This window comes from Cebus imitator, unplaced genomic scaffold (genome assembly GCF_001604975.1).
Source record: "Cebus imitator isolate Cc_AM_T3 unplaced genomic scaffold, Cebus_imitator-1.0 Scaffold27, whole genome shotgun sequence".
Classification (NCBI taxonomy): Eukaryota; Metazoa; Chordata; class Mammalia; order Primates; family Cebidae; genus Cebus; species Cebus imitator.
The window spans coordinates 16506533-16520023 of record NW_016107342.1 but is presented as its reverse complement, the minus strand read 5'-3'; the positions used below and the strand labels follow the sequence as shown (position 1 = coordinate 16520023).

Here is a 13491-nt window from a genome sequence, read left to right as displayed (position 1 = left end):
CCAGGACCGCCTGAGACTTCATTAGAAATGCAGATTTGGGAACCTGACCCAGACCCACTGAATCTTTAACTCTGGGATTGAAGCCCAGTATTTTGTTTAAACTAGCCCTCCAAGGTGATTCTAATGCATACTTAACTTTGAGATTTACTGCCCTAGAAAAACATAAAGCCTTAAGGTCTACCATTGTAATCACTTAAGAGGGTGGGACTGTTGGTTTAGGACCGCATGAAATTACCAGTATTATGCTTTTGACCTATAAAAATGTCAGTATCATGTAATTCAACCTGATAAAATTGATTGAACAAAACCTGTCAGACTTTATTGGCATGAAAACAGCCCAATATACACCCCCAATAACCTACTGCATTTATTGTCTTTTCTAGATAGTTGCCTTTTGCTTTGGGCAGAGAGCTCACACTATAGAATAGCTATTTTATCTTTTTTGTTTGTTTTTTATTCTTAGAATAGCTATTTTTCTTATGCTTCAAGGACCCAGGTAAGTAGACTAAAGTAAATGAAGGTATTTGTTCACCCCGCCCTTTTTTTAAAACTGGGGTCCTGTATAAATATATTACCAACACCAGTGATTTCAGTGTACCCATCCTCTCCTTCCTTTCCCCCAGCTCTGTTGGCTTTCCCCTTAAATAGAAATATATGTAACTAAAAAGAAGGAAGATTTTGTAGCTGTCCTTAGCCATTTTTTTTTCTTGAGGGTTCAGCTGTTGCCATTGCTGCATCTTTTACCACCCCCTCTTCTTGCCCCTCCAACATTCTTTCAGTAGCAGTGGTGTCCCGATCTACCACTTAGTCTAATCAGTCCGCTGAAAGACACAGCTGTTTCTATTTCAGAGCGGAGCCTCTTCAATTTAGTACACAGTTTAGTCATCTTTAAGTAAACTGGTTTTGAGTAATTAAAACTATAAGATGGACTTACTGTTTTCATGTGTAGGTCAAAATTAGCTATTGCATTAATTCCCTCAAAACAAAACTAGCCCCCTTCCTTTTTCATTTTATTTTTAAACAAACATTGAGTGTTGTGCCAGGCTTTGACTTACAGAAATGAATAAAATAGAGATTATACTTAGGTAATACCACAGCCATGCAAATAAACTATATAGTAAAAGACAATAAATGAAGTAGGTTATTGGGGGTGTATATTAGGCTGTTTTCACGCCAATAATGACATACCCAAGACTGGGCAATTTACAAAAGAAAGGTTTAATTAGACTTACAGTTCCATGTGGCTGGGGAAGCCTCACAGTTATGGCAGAAGGCACATCTCACAGCAGACAAGAGATATTTTACAGGGAAATTCCTATTTTTAAAACCATCAGATCTCGTGAGACTTACTGTCATAAGAACAGCACGAGAAACACCCTCCCCCATGATTCAGTCATCTCCCACCAGGTCCTTCCCACAACACGTGGGAATTATGGGAGCTACAAATGAGATTTGTGTGTGGACACAGAGCCAAACCATATTATTCCATCCCTGGCCCCTCCCAAATCTCGTATCTTCACATTTCAAAACTAATCATGCCTTTCCAACAGTCCACCAGAGTCTCAACTCAAAAGTCCACAGTCCAAAGTCTCATCTGAGACAATTCCCTTCTGCCTCTGAGCCTGTAAAATCAAAAGCACATTAGTTACCTCCTAGATACAATGAGGGTACAAGCATTGGGTAAATACAGCTGTTCCAAATGGAAGGAATTGGCTAAAACAAAGGGGCTACAGGCCCCCATGCAAGTCTAAAATCCAGCAGGGCAGTCAAATCTTAAAGCTTCAAAATGATCTCCTTTGACTCCATGTCTTGCATCTGTGTCACGCTGATGCAACAGGTAGGTTCCTATGGGCTCGAGCAGCACCGTCCCTGTGGCTTTGCAGGGTACAGCCTCCCTCCTGGCTGCTTTCACAGGCTGGTGTTGAGTGTCTGCGTCTTTTCCAGGCACACAGTACAAGCTGTCAGTGGATCTACCATTCTGGGGTCTGGAGAATGGTGGCCCTCTTCTTAGAGCTCCACTAGGAGGTGCCCCAGTAGGATTCTGGCGGCACTGGGGACACTCTGACCCCACATTTCCCTTCCACACTACCCTAGCAGAGGTTCTTCGTGAGAGCCCCGCCTTGCAGCACACTTTTTTTGCCTGGGCATTCAAGCATTTCTGTACATCTGAAATCTAGGCAGAGGTTCCCAAACCAATTCTTGACTTCTGTGCACCTGCAGGCTCAACACCATGTGGAAGCTGTCAAGACTTGGGGCTTCCACCCTTTGAAGCAAAGGCCCAAACTGTACCTTGACCCCCTTTAGTCACAGCTGGAGCGGCTGGGATGCAATGCACCAAGTCCCTAGACTGCACACAGCAGAGGGACCCTAGGCCCAGCCCATGAAACCATTTTTTCCTTCTAAACCTCCAGACCCACCATAGGAGGGCCTGCCACAAAGGTCTCTGACATGCCCGGAGACATTTTCCCCATTGTTTTGGAATTCACATTTGACTCCTCATTACTTATGCAAATTTCTGCAGCTGGTTTGAACTTCTCTTCAGAAAATGGGATTTTCTTTTCTGTAACATTGTTAGACAACAAATTTTCCAAACATTTATGCTGTTTCCCTTATGAAACTGAATGCCTTTAACATCACCCAGGTCACCTCTTGAATGCTTTGCTGCTTAGAAATTTCTTTTGCCAGATATCCTAAATCATCTCTCTCAACTTCAAAGGTCCACAGATCTCTAGGGCAGGGACAAAATGCCACCAGTCTCTTTGCTAAAACATAACAAGAACCACCTTTGCTCTAGCTCCTAACAAGTTCCTCATCTCCCTCTGAGACCACCTCAGTCTGGATTTCATTGTCCATATCATTATTAGCATTTTGGTTAAGCCATTCAACAAGTCTCTCCAAAGTTCCAAACTTTCCCGTATTTTCCTGTCTTCTTCTTAGCCCTCCAGACTGTTCCAGTCTCTGCCTGTTACCCAGTTCCAAAGTCGCTTCTACATTTTTTGGTTATCTTTTCATCATCACCCCACTCTACTGGTACCAATTTACTATATTAGTTCATTTTCACGCTGCTGGTAAAGATATACCTGAGACTGGGCAATTTACAAAAGAAGGGTTTAATTGGACTTACAGTTCCACATGGCTGGGGAAGCCTCACAGTCATGGCAGAAGGTGAAATGCATATTTCATATGGTGGCAGATAAGAGAATAGAGCTTGTGCAGGGAAATTCATGTTTTTAAAACCATCAGCTCTCATGAGAACAGCATGGGAAAGACCCGCCCCCATGACTCAATCATCTCCCACCATGTTCCTCCCATAACACACAGGAATTTTGGGAGCTGCAAGATGAGATTTGGGTGGAGACACAGAGCCAAATCGCATCAGGATGGTAGAAATGTTTCACGTGAGCTGACTATGGCAGTCAGTAACTGATTTCAGTTTTCCAGATAATTGACATACTGTATTATATATTGCTTTTTTTCCTACTTTATAGTGCTTTTCTAAAAATAGAAGTTGTGGCAGGGCGTAGTGGCTCACGCCTGTAATCCAAGCACTTTGTGAGGCAGGATGATTGCTCAGGGCCAGGACTTTGAAACCAGCCTGAGTAACAGCAAGACCTGCATCAGTACAAACATTTTTAAAAATGCAATTAGCAAAGCATGGTGGCACATGCCCGTAGTCCGAGCTACTCAGGAGGCTGAGGCAGGAGGATCGCTTGAGCCTGGGAGGTTTAGGCTGCAGTGAGCCTTGATTGTGTCACTGCACTCCAGCCTAAATTAAAATGAGAACGTGTCTGAAAAAAAAAAAAAGTATCAATTTTTGCATTATGTAAGAGAGTAAAGAGAATAGGAAATCACCCATTCTCAGCTTCATTCCCAGTTTTTATTGTGCTTGCTTTCACTTTTGTTAGTGAAATGTTTATATAATGTTTCTGTAATGTTATATAAGTTCTTTATTAGCTCTAGATAGTACCGTGTTTCTGAACCATAGTCTTGTTCCTTTCCTTACTCCTTCAATCTCCCAATTTTAATTAGTTGTTAATTTTGCATCATCAAGGTATTTGCATTTTGTTCTGACTATAACTTTTTTTACTTTTTTAGTCAATTCTAACGATTTTTAATCTAGAAATAGGTGATTATATGTATACTTACTATAGAACAAAGTGGAATGGCCCAACACAAAGTAATCCTATGTACATGAAAATTTTCCAAGTGGAAAATTCTAGTAGATTCTCATTTGATAGTTGTTATTGTTTCCTACTCTTCCTCTGAGGTTATTCAGCTCTGTTGTATCTTTACTTCTGTGTTTTCTTTTTCATTTGGTTAGAGCTGTAGTCTTTAAAATGAAACATGAAAGGAGGCACACAAAATGATTTGGGGAAATATCAGAATTTATTAGAAACTAAATTATGTGTTAATTTTTATCTGTAATTTTTACATATTAATATAGTCGTGTATATATTTTATAACATCATACTGGAGTATATGCAGATTTTTTTTTTTTTACTCATAAGGGCGTGCCATACAAAAAAATTTAGACATTAATTGGATTCAGAATACATTTTCAATATGGGATGTCAAATTTTTAAGTATGTGTTGCCTGAAACTATCCTTTATTTGGTCCTCATTCTTGAATAAATTTGAGTATGGAATTTTTTTTTTTTTTTTTTTTTGAGACGTAGTCTAGCTCTGTCACGCAGGCTAGAGTGCAGTGGTGCAATCTTGGCTCACTGCAACCTCAGACTCCTGGATTCAAGCAATTCTTGTGTCTCAGCCTCCCAAGTAGCTGGGACTATAGCACCTGCCACCACACCAAAAATGAGGACAAAAATACTGATTTTTGTATTTTTAGTAGAGACAGCATTTCCCCATGTTGGCCAGGCTGATTTTGAACTCCTAAACTTAAGTGATGGGCCTGCCTTGATTTCCCAAAGTGCAGGGATTACAGGCGGCAGCCACTGAGCCCAGCCTGAGTGTGGTATTCTAAGTTCAACTTTTTTTTCTTAATAGCATTTATCACTTGCCTTAATACAGCATTCAAATTTTAGTCTGACTTGTTCCTTTGTAGATAACATAGAAGTTTTAGGATTTTCTTTTTTAAATGGAATTTTGAAGTTTAATCCTGATGTGTGTAGGTATAGATCTTTTTTCAGTAATCATTCTTGGCAGTTTGTGAGGCCTGTCTATGAACTTGTATCTCCCTTCAGCTTATGGAAATAATCTGTTTTTCTTCTCTGTAGGTATCTCTGTTGTTGCTAGTCATACCTTCTGGAGTAGTACCTGTTAGATCAGTATTGGACCTCCTTAATCTGACTTGCAGGTCCCTGATTTCTCATATTTCCTATATTTATGTTTTTAGTCTGTCTCCTCAAAAGTCGTCTTTGTCTTTTGTTTTCTACTCATGCTTCAGTTATGATCATATTATTATCTTGCACATTGAACTTATTTTGTCATTTACCTTTAATCAAGAAGTCTTTTTTGTTTCTCACCACTTTTTCAAAGCAGCTTGTTCTTGTTTTATTCAATTGTACTTTATGAAACATTTTTTAAAGTATACCATTCTGTCCCCTGAACTGTCTCTGTTTCTATGACAGTCCTTTGTTAATTTTTCTTCCCATTTTGGACCTTCTCTTTTATCTGTTAGTTTTCCCTAAATATCTGTTGTCCTTGGCTTTCCATTCATATGTTATGATCAGGGATTGTGTTTCTAAGAAATGGTATCTGGCTGTCATGGTCTTCAGTGCAGTTGTGTAGATGTGTTTCCCTAGCATCCTCTTCCTTAAATGGGAAGGTTATGGACACATTCAGTATAAGTGGGCAAGGTGTCATAACATGACTTCTGTGACATTGCATGCATAAGTTGGGAACCGCCACACATGTCAAAGTGTGAGGGCTTTATTTTGTCTGGGAGAGTGCTCTAATACTATTTAATTTCTGTTAAAAGTTATCTTTTCTCCTTTTTCTTCCCATCTCATTCCTAATGTCTGCTGTGATGTTCAGTTAGTCCAACCTGCATCCTGTTTGTCTCCCAGGAATTGGCACTTTCACAAGAAACAGACCCAGACAGGTGGCCATCTTCCTTTCGAGGTCAATTGTTGGACTTTGGCATGGTGGTAGAAGCTATAACTGCCACCCTTGGGAAAGGGTAGAGCCCCAGCTGTCTCATCTAGCCTAAATACTGTTTCAAAAATAATTACCCTGAGACTTGCCACTTGGCTATTTCCTGCTTTTTGTATTTGATGAAAGTTTAATTTTTCTTTAGGCCTCCTTGAACAACCATGGATACTTACAGTACCCTGGATTATGATTTGTTTCCCTTTATGTCGCTGCTAATTTATTGCCATCCATCTGCCTTGAATTTTTAAAAATGTCTGATCTACCAGTATCACACCCTTTCTTATTTTCTAGCCTTGTTATCACTTTATTTTTTTGTAAAAATTTGTTGTCATCTCATTGGGTGTGTTAGGAAATAAAAGAGACTGATAAATGTGTTCATTTCACTGCCTTGAACCATATTCGTTTTTCTCAGTGTTCCTTCATGGATGCAATATGTGACTCAGGTATCTAGAAATCAGAAAATTGATAGAAAACGATATACTTTTGTCACATATGAATTGACAAGACAGTATGACTCCCTTTTGCTCTGGGTTTTTTAAACCAAGCATTGTCTGTTACTTAAATGCTGGAAAGGACATGTCTTAAAGAATTCAATGTAAGCTTGGACTTAAATCCAGTCAAGTGCTGCCAAATTTTAGGGCTGGCACTTTGGGTAGGTTACTTTGCTTTTTTGCAACTTAGTTTACTCATCTACAGTATTGGTAGAGGCAGTTATTATCTTCCTGTTAGAGTTAATTTGAGAATCAATTAGATAAATACATAAGCCTGACATATTGAAAACCTTAAAAAAAAAAAAAAAACCTGTTCTCAGTGTTTTAAAATTGCCTCCCTTCAGGAAAATGTTATTTATACATTTTAGATAGCCCTTCCTTACAGGATGGATAAGTTTAGCAAAGTTGGCTATGAAGCAAATTATTATCAAACAAATTTCAAAGTAGTTCTCTTTGTGATATTTGCAGAGAAAAATTATGAGTTGAAAACTCTTGGTGAAGAAGTTTGTTAGTGACTTGCTGGAATGAGTAGCAAGTATACTTGCAGAGACAGCAGTTAGCTACTAGAAATGGTTGTCTCTCTTAGAGAGCACCTGCTAGAGTAGTAGTGGTCTTTGCAATTGGGCTCATAGGAAGCCAGTAAATAATACTCCATCTCATTGTATAATTTTTCTGTGTACTTCTATAAAGCTATAAAGAATATGATGTGTATCTTTATGGCTCTTTTAAATATGTTTTTGAACCTACCCCCTTTCTTCCAGACTGTACTTCATTGTTACCTTTGTCATAGATGAACTGTGTGTGTAGGCGTGTGTGTGTGTGTGTGTGAGTGTGTGTGTGTGTGTGTACATGTGTTTCTGGACTCTTGTTTTTTATTAGTCAGCTTCTCTATTTGTACAGCAGTACCACTCCATCTTAATTACAGCTGCTATATTTTAGGTTTATGTTTTCTACTTCTATGTTCTTCAGCTTTGTTGTTCTTCATGATTGCTTTGGTATTCTTGACCCATTTTCATTTCCATGTAAGTTTTATAATCAACTTACCAGTTTCCACCAAAAGCAACACTGAGATTTTTATTGTCATTATATTAAGCTTATATGTCACTCTGAAAATAATAAACTTTTTTTTTTTTTAACTTTTAAGTTCAGGGGTACATGTGCAGGTTTGTTATACAGGTAAACTCCCATCATGAGGGTTTGTTGTACAGATTATTTTGTTAACCAGGTATTAAACCTAGTACCCATTAGTTATTTTTCCTAATCCTCTCGCTCCTCCCACCCTCTAACCTCTAGTAGACCCCAATGTATGTTGTTCCCCGCTATGTGTCCATGTGTTCCATCTTTTAGCTCCCACTTGTAACTGAGAACCTGCAGTATTTGGTTTTCTGTTCCTGCATTAGTTTGCTAAGGGTAATGGCCTCCAGCTCCATCCATGTTCCTGCAAAGGATATGATCTCGTTCTTTTATATGGCTGCGTAGTATTCTGTGTTGTATATGTACCACATTTTTTTAATCCCGTCTACAACTGAAGGCATTTGGGTTGATTCTATGTCTTTATTGTGAAGAATGCTACAGTGAACGTATGTGTACATGTGTCTTTATGATAGAATGATTTATATTCTTTTGTCTATATATCCAGTAATGGGATTGTTGTGTCGAATGGTAGTTCTCTTTTTAGGTCTTTGAGGAATCACCACACTGTTTTCCACAATGGCTGAAGTCAGTCTGAGTATATTAAAATTGATGTATTTACAATAATGAATTTTCCAATTCATGAACACCATATATCCCTTCATTAATTTACCTTATCTGTACTTTCTCTTAATATCATTTTGTAGTTTTTAGTGTAAAGATTTAACCCTTCATTAGAATTATTTGCAGGAAGTAGACTTCTAAATTATACTTCGATATCTTTTAAAATTTTTGTTTACTGATTATTGCTAACATAAAAATACAATGGATTTTTATATGCTGACTGCATATACAGCAACCTTGACAAACTTCATTAATGGTTACTTCTGGTTAGTTTGTCTGACTCAATCATGTTATCTGTGAATGGTGACCATTTTCTTTATTCTTTTCCAATTCTTATGCTTTTCATTTATTTATTTTTGCCGTAAGGTAAAATTGGACCTTCAGTAATAATAGTGGCCTTCTTGTCTCATTCCCATTTCTCAGGGGAATCTTACTCTGTGTGTGTGTGTGTGTGTGTGTGTGTGTGTGTGTGTGTGTGTGTTAAGGCACTAAGAATTTATTCGCAGTTCGTAACGTTTTCATCCTGAATGGGTACTGAATTTTATCAAATCCTTTTTTTGCAACTATCAGAGTGATCTTTTTCCTCTTTTTTCTGTTAATGGGATAAATTACATTAAAAAATTCTGATTCTAAAGCCTAACAATTGGAGTATTTTGGCTGTTTGCATATAAATGTTATTATATATAATATATAATCTTTTCTTTTTTCTCTTTCTTAAAATCTGTTATATTTTTAGTTGTACTGTCCTTTCTTATAGTGGCTACTCTAGAGATTACTGTATACTTCATGGAGTTACTTTAGCTACTACCAATCATTATTTTTACCTCACTTCCCCAAGGATGCTAAAACCTTAGAACATCTTCTTCCATAAAGAACACTTTTTACTCCATTTGTCCCTCATGCTTTTTACATTACTGTTGTAATGCATTTTAATTGTACTTATATTTAAGCCCCAAGAAATTACAATTTTTTTGTCGGCCAGTTTTGGAAAATTCTTATTTCTCTCTTCAAATATTGCTTCTTTCTTTTTCTTCTGTGACTCCCTAAATAGGTGTTAGACTCTTTCACTGTGTCTCACATTTGCCTTAGGCTCTTTGTAATATCTATATTTTTTCCCCGCTTTAGTGAAAATACATTTCATTGATCTTTTAAAAAGTTTTCTAGTCTTGTCTTTAGCTGTTTAGTCTGTTCAACTTAAGTAGTTAATTTCAGTTATTTTCCAGTTCTAGAATTTCCATTTGATTATTTTTAAATTATTGGTAATACTCTGTTGCCTATTTTGTTTTTTTCATCCTAGTTTTCATTCATAAGCTTCTGTTTTTTGACAGCCTGATAGTTTTTGATTGAATAACAATCATTGTAAAAATTATGAAGGCTCCAAATGATAATCTTCTTTTAGACAGGATTTATTCTTTCTTTTCTTAGACATGTTAGTGTGGGAGCTGATAACTTTTATCCAGTCAGGGACCAAAGTGAACTGTTTTAAGGCTATTTGTACATTTGATTTGTCTTCATACAGCCTAGCTTTCAAGGCCTTTCAATTTCAAGTCTTAAATTCTTAGGTCCCTCTTTGGCAAATCCTGAACTCGAATCCTTGACTCGTTTGCAGTACAAGATGTCTGAAAAGGTTGCTTCTTGGCTTTCTGCAGTATGCAAAGTCAGCATTTGGCAGAAGTCTTAAAGAGCACCTCACTAGGATCTTAGCCCCTCGGGTATCCTGTTTTATCTCCAGCCCCATGAGGCCAACAGAATCTTTGCTGATAGTTTTACCCCATGGCAGTGATTCTGTCTGGGTAAAGTATGATTGTGGCTCTTGCTTTATGGTTAGAAGCCACACATATTCTTGGGAAGAAAAGTGGCTGTAGTATGTCAGCCCTATTTATTTGTTTATTTATTTATTTATTTTTCTTTGCTTTATTTTTGTTTTTTACTTCCGTGATCACTTGTAATGCCAGCCTACCTTTAGATTGTTCTCCCATCTCTGGAATCTTGTGACCTTTTGTCCTGATTGTTTGTACAGCTCTAGATATTTTTAAACATATTTTTTTTTATTCAAGTTTTCTACTTCTCAGCAGAATTTAGTTTATCTGCCAGTTATTCCATTATCCCTATAAACAGAACATCCCATGATAGCCTGTACTTTTTACATATGTTAGTTGTTTTGATCACTACCAGCCTTATCTCCCCTGCCCATCTTTACCATCAGTTGTCACCAGTAAAGTTTTATTTGCTATGTCTATTCCAGTACTCACTTTATGCTAAGAAGGTATATATGTATAAAATTTCATATTATCCACTCAGCAACCATAGGGCAATGAGGTGCTATAATAATTTAAAAACAAAGGAAAGGTCCCGAATCTATACAATCACAGAATTGATGGCAAAGCACTGATTCACATTGGTCTCTGCATATAACCCTTGCTGTTAAAATCTATGCTGTTGTTTGTGTGTGGTCATCCTATAATCTTGTTCGCTTCCTATAGAATACAGCTAAGGGAATATCTTCAGGACATTCTTTCTGTCCTGAAAGTACTTCATTATCACCCTGTACAGTCCTCTCTCATATTGTCATGTTCAGAATATCTCAGTGTCTGCATCCTCTGTGTTAAAGTTTTTGCCAAGAGTGGGGAATGTGTTTTATTTATATTTGTACCCCAGGGTTCATTAGAGTGCATGGTATATCTAAGCATATAATAAACGTCCTTAGATATGTGTATTTCCCCTAAAGAGGGAAATACAATACTTAATTTGAATAGATTTAAGAAATTTATATGTGTATTACAGTTTTTATCACCTTTATATTCTCCTTGGTACTGTCTTAGCAAAACTGTTGAACGTTACATGTTAAGTTACATATTAATTCTTTTTCATTGTATTTGTAAAATTGTTTTGACCTCAGGCAGTATTTTGTTATAATATCCTGAAGCAGTTCAGAGAACTTTTAGCATAAATATGGCAGTATTTCACAATTGTAAAATAATTTGTCATTTGTTAATTGTAGAATTAATAAACAAAAATTATGTATGTATAATTAAATCACGATCGATTAAGCTGTCTCCTAGAAGATGAGCTGATTGCAGATGACAATTAAAGAGAGAGCTCATAAACATAAGTCTCATTTTATAACTGGATAAAATTTTGATAATACTCTTTAGAAAGCATGAGTTTTTTTAACCCTACTTTGCTGGGTAATTTATATATTTTATTGATCTAGAAGCTTGATAGCTAACACACTAGATATACTGCACAATTGAAGACGTTTGTTAAAGAAACTTAGTAGTTTTTCCTTTTGGGTAATTAAAAATAACGATTAGAACTTTATTCTCTAATAGTGGCTAATTTGGACTCAGTAGTTATTGGAGACATTTGATAGAGTTGACCCTCTGTATCTATGGATTCCACGTCTGAGGATTCAACCAACTGTGGATCAAAAGTATTTGGGGAAAAAAAATTAACAACACAACAATTAAAAAAATACAAGTAAAGCAGCACAATATAGCAACTATTTACGTAGCATTTACATTGTATTAGGTGTTAAGTAATCTAGAGATGATTTCAAGATACCAGAGGATATGTATACATCATATGTAAATATGCCATTTTATATAAGGAACTTTGAACATCTGTGAACTTTGGTATCCATGGGAGTCCTGGAATCAATCTCCCATGGAAACAAAGGGACAACTTTGTTTTCCTTTTATTTTACTTTTTAATCATGAAATAAATGTGTATATATGTGAATATGGACATATATATGCAGGTACTTTTTAAAAATGAGGTAAAGTTCATATAACATAGAATATATCATTTTTACTTTTTAAAAAATTACAGTTCAGTAATGACTTAGTACATCAACACTGTTGTGCAACTGGCACCTCTGTCTAGTTCCAGAATACTTTTATCAGTCCCAGAGGAAACTCCATAACCAATTACTTGCTATTTCCCCCTCCCCACAGACCCTGGCAACTGCTAATCTGCTTTTTGTATGTATGGATCCGCCCAATATTTAATATAAGTGAAGTGATATAACATGGCCTTTTGTGTCTATCTTCTTTCACTTAGCATATTATTTTCAAGGTTCATTCCTGTTGTAGCATGTATTGATACTTTATTTCTTTTTATGACTACGTATTATTTCATTGTGTGACTAGGCTTAATGGCTCACACCTGTGTCACTTGAGAGACTGAAGTGGGAGGATTGCTTGAGCCCAGGAGGTCAAGGCTGCAATGAGCTGTGATTGCATTACTGTATTTCAGCCTGAGTGGTAGAGCAAGACCCTGTTTAAAAAAGGAAATTTCATGCTCGCGTTAGCAGCACACACACTAAAATTGGAATGATATAGAGAAGATTAGCATGGCCCCTGCACAGAGATGACACACAAATTCGTGAAGCGTTCCATATTTTTATTCTGTGTCAAATAAAGTCCAGTTGGATTCCCAAAAAAAAGGAAATTTCACTGGGCACGGTGGCTCATTTCCCAGCACTTTGGGAAGCCGAGGCAGGCAGATCACTTGAGGTGTCAGGAGTTCAAGACCAGCCTGGCCAACATGCTAAAACCTTGTCTGTACTAAAAATACAAAAGTTAGTCGGGCATAGTGGCATGTGCCTGTAATCCCAGCTACTCAGGAGGCTAAGGCAGGATAATCCCATGAACCCAGGAGGTGGAGGTTGCAGTGAGCCAAGATCACACCTTGGCACTCCAGCCTAGGTAACACAGTGAGACTCTGCCTCAAAAAAATAAAAAGGAAAAGTAATTGTGCACATGTACCACATTTTCAAAATTCATTTATTCCTTGTTGGACATTTGTATTGTCCATCAGTGGATGGATTATTAGCTAGTAACCTTTGGCTGTTGTGAATAATGCTGCAATGAACATTTGTGTCTCAGTCATTTGAACACTTGTTTCCAATTCTTTTGGATATATGCCTAGGGGTAGAATTGCTGGAACATATGGTAATTCTATGTTTAATTTTTTGAGGAACGCTTAAACTGTTTTTACGGCAGTTAAACCATTATACATCTCCACCAGCAATGTCCAGGGATTCCGGTTTCTCTAAATCCTTGTCAGTGCTGGTAATTCCTTCCTCCTCTTTTTTTCATGGTTTAGTCAATTAAAAATTTTATCTGTGCTT

The 13491-nt window shown here is 37.1% G+C and overlaps 1 protein-coding gene and 1 non-coding gene across 6 annotated transcripts in view; both read left to right on the top strand.

Moving 5' to 3' along the window:
- Positions 1-13491, top strand: part of SPOPL (speckle type BTB/POZ protein like) — a 65379-nt gene that overhangs the window by 20326 nt on the left and 31562 nt on the right. The gene's annotated exons all lie outside the window — the stretch shown is intronic.
- On the top strand, positions 12657-12763 carry LOC119470311. Its single transcript, XR_005199197.1, has one exon. It is a non-coding gene; the product is annotated as a U6 spliceosomal RNA (small nuclear RNA).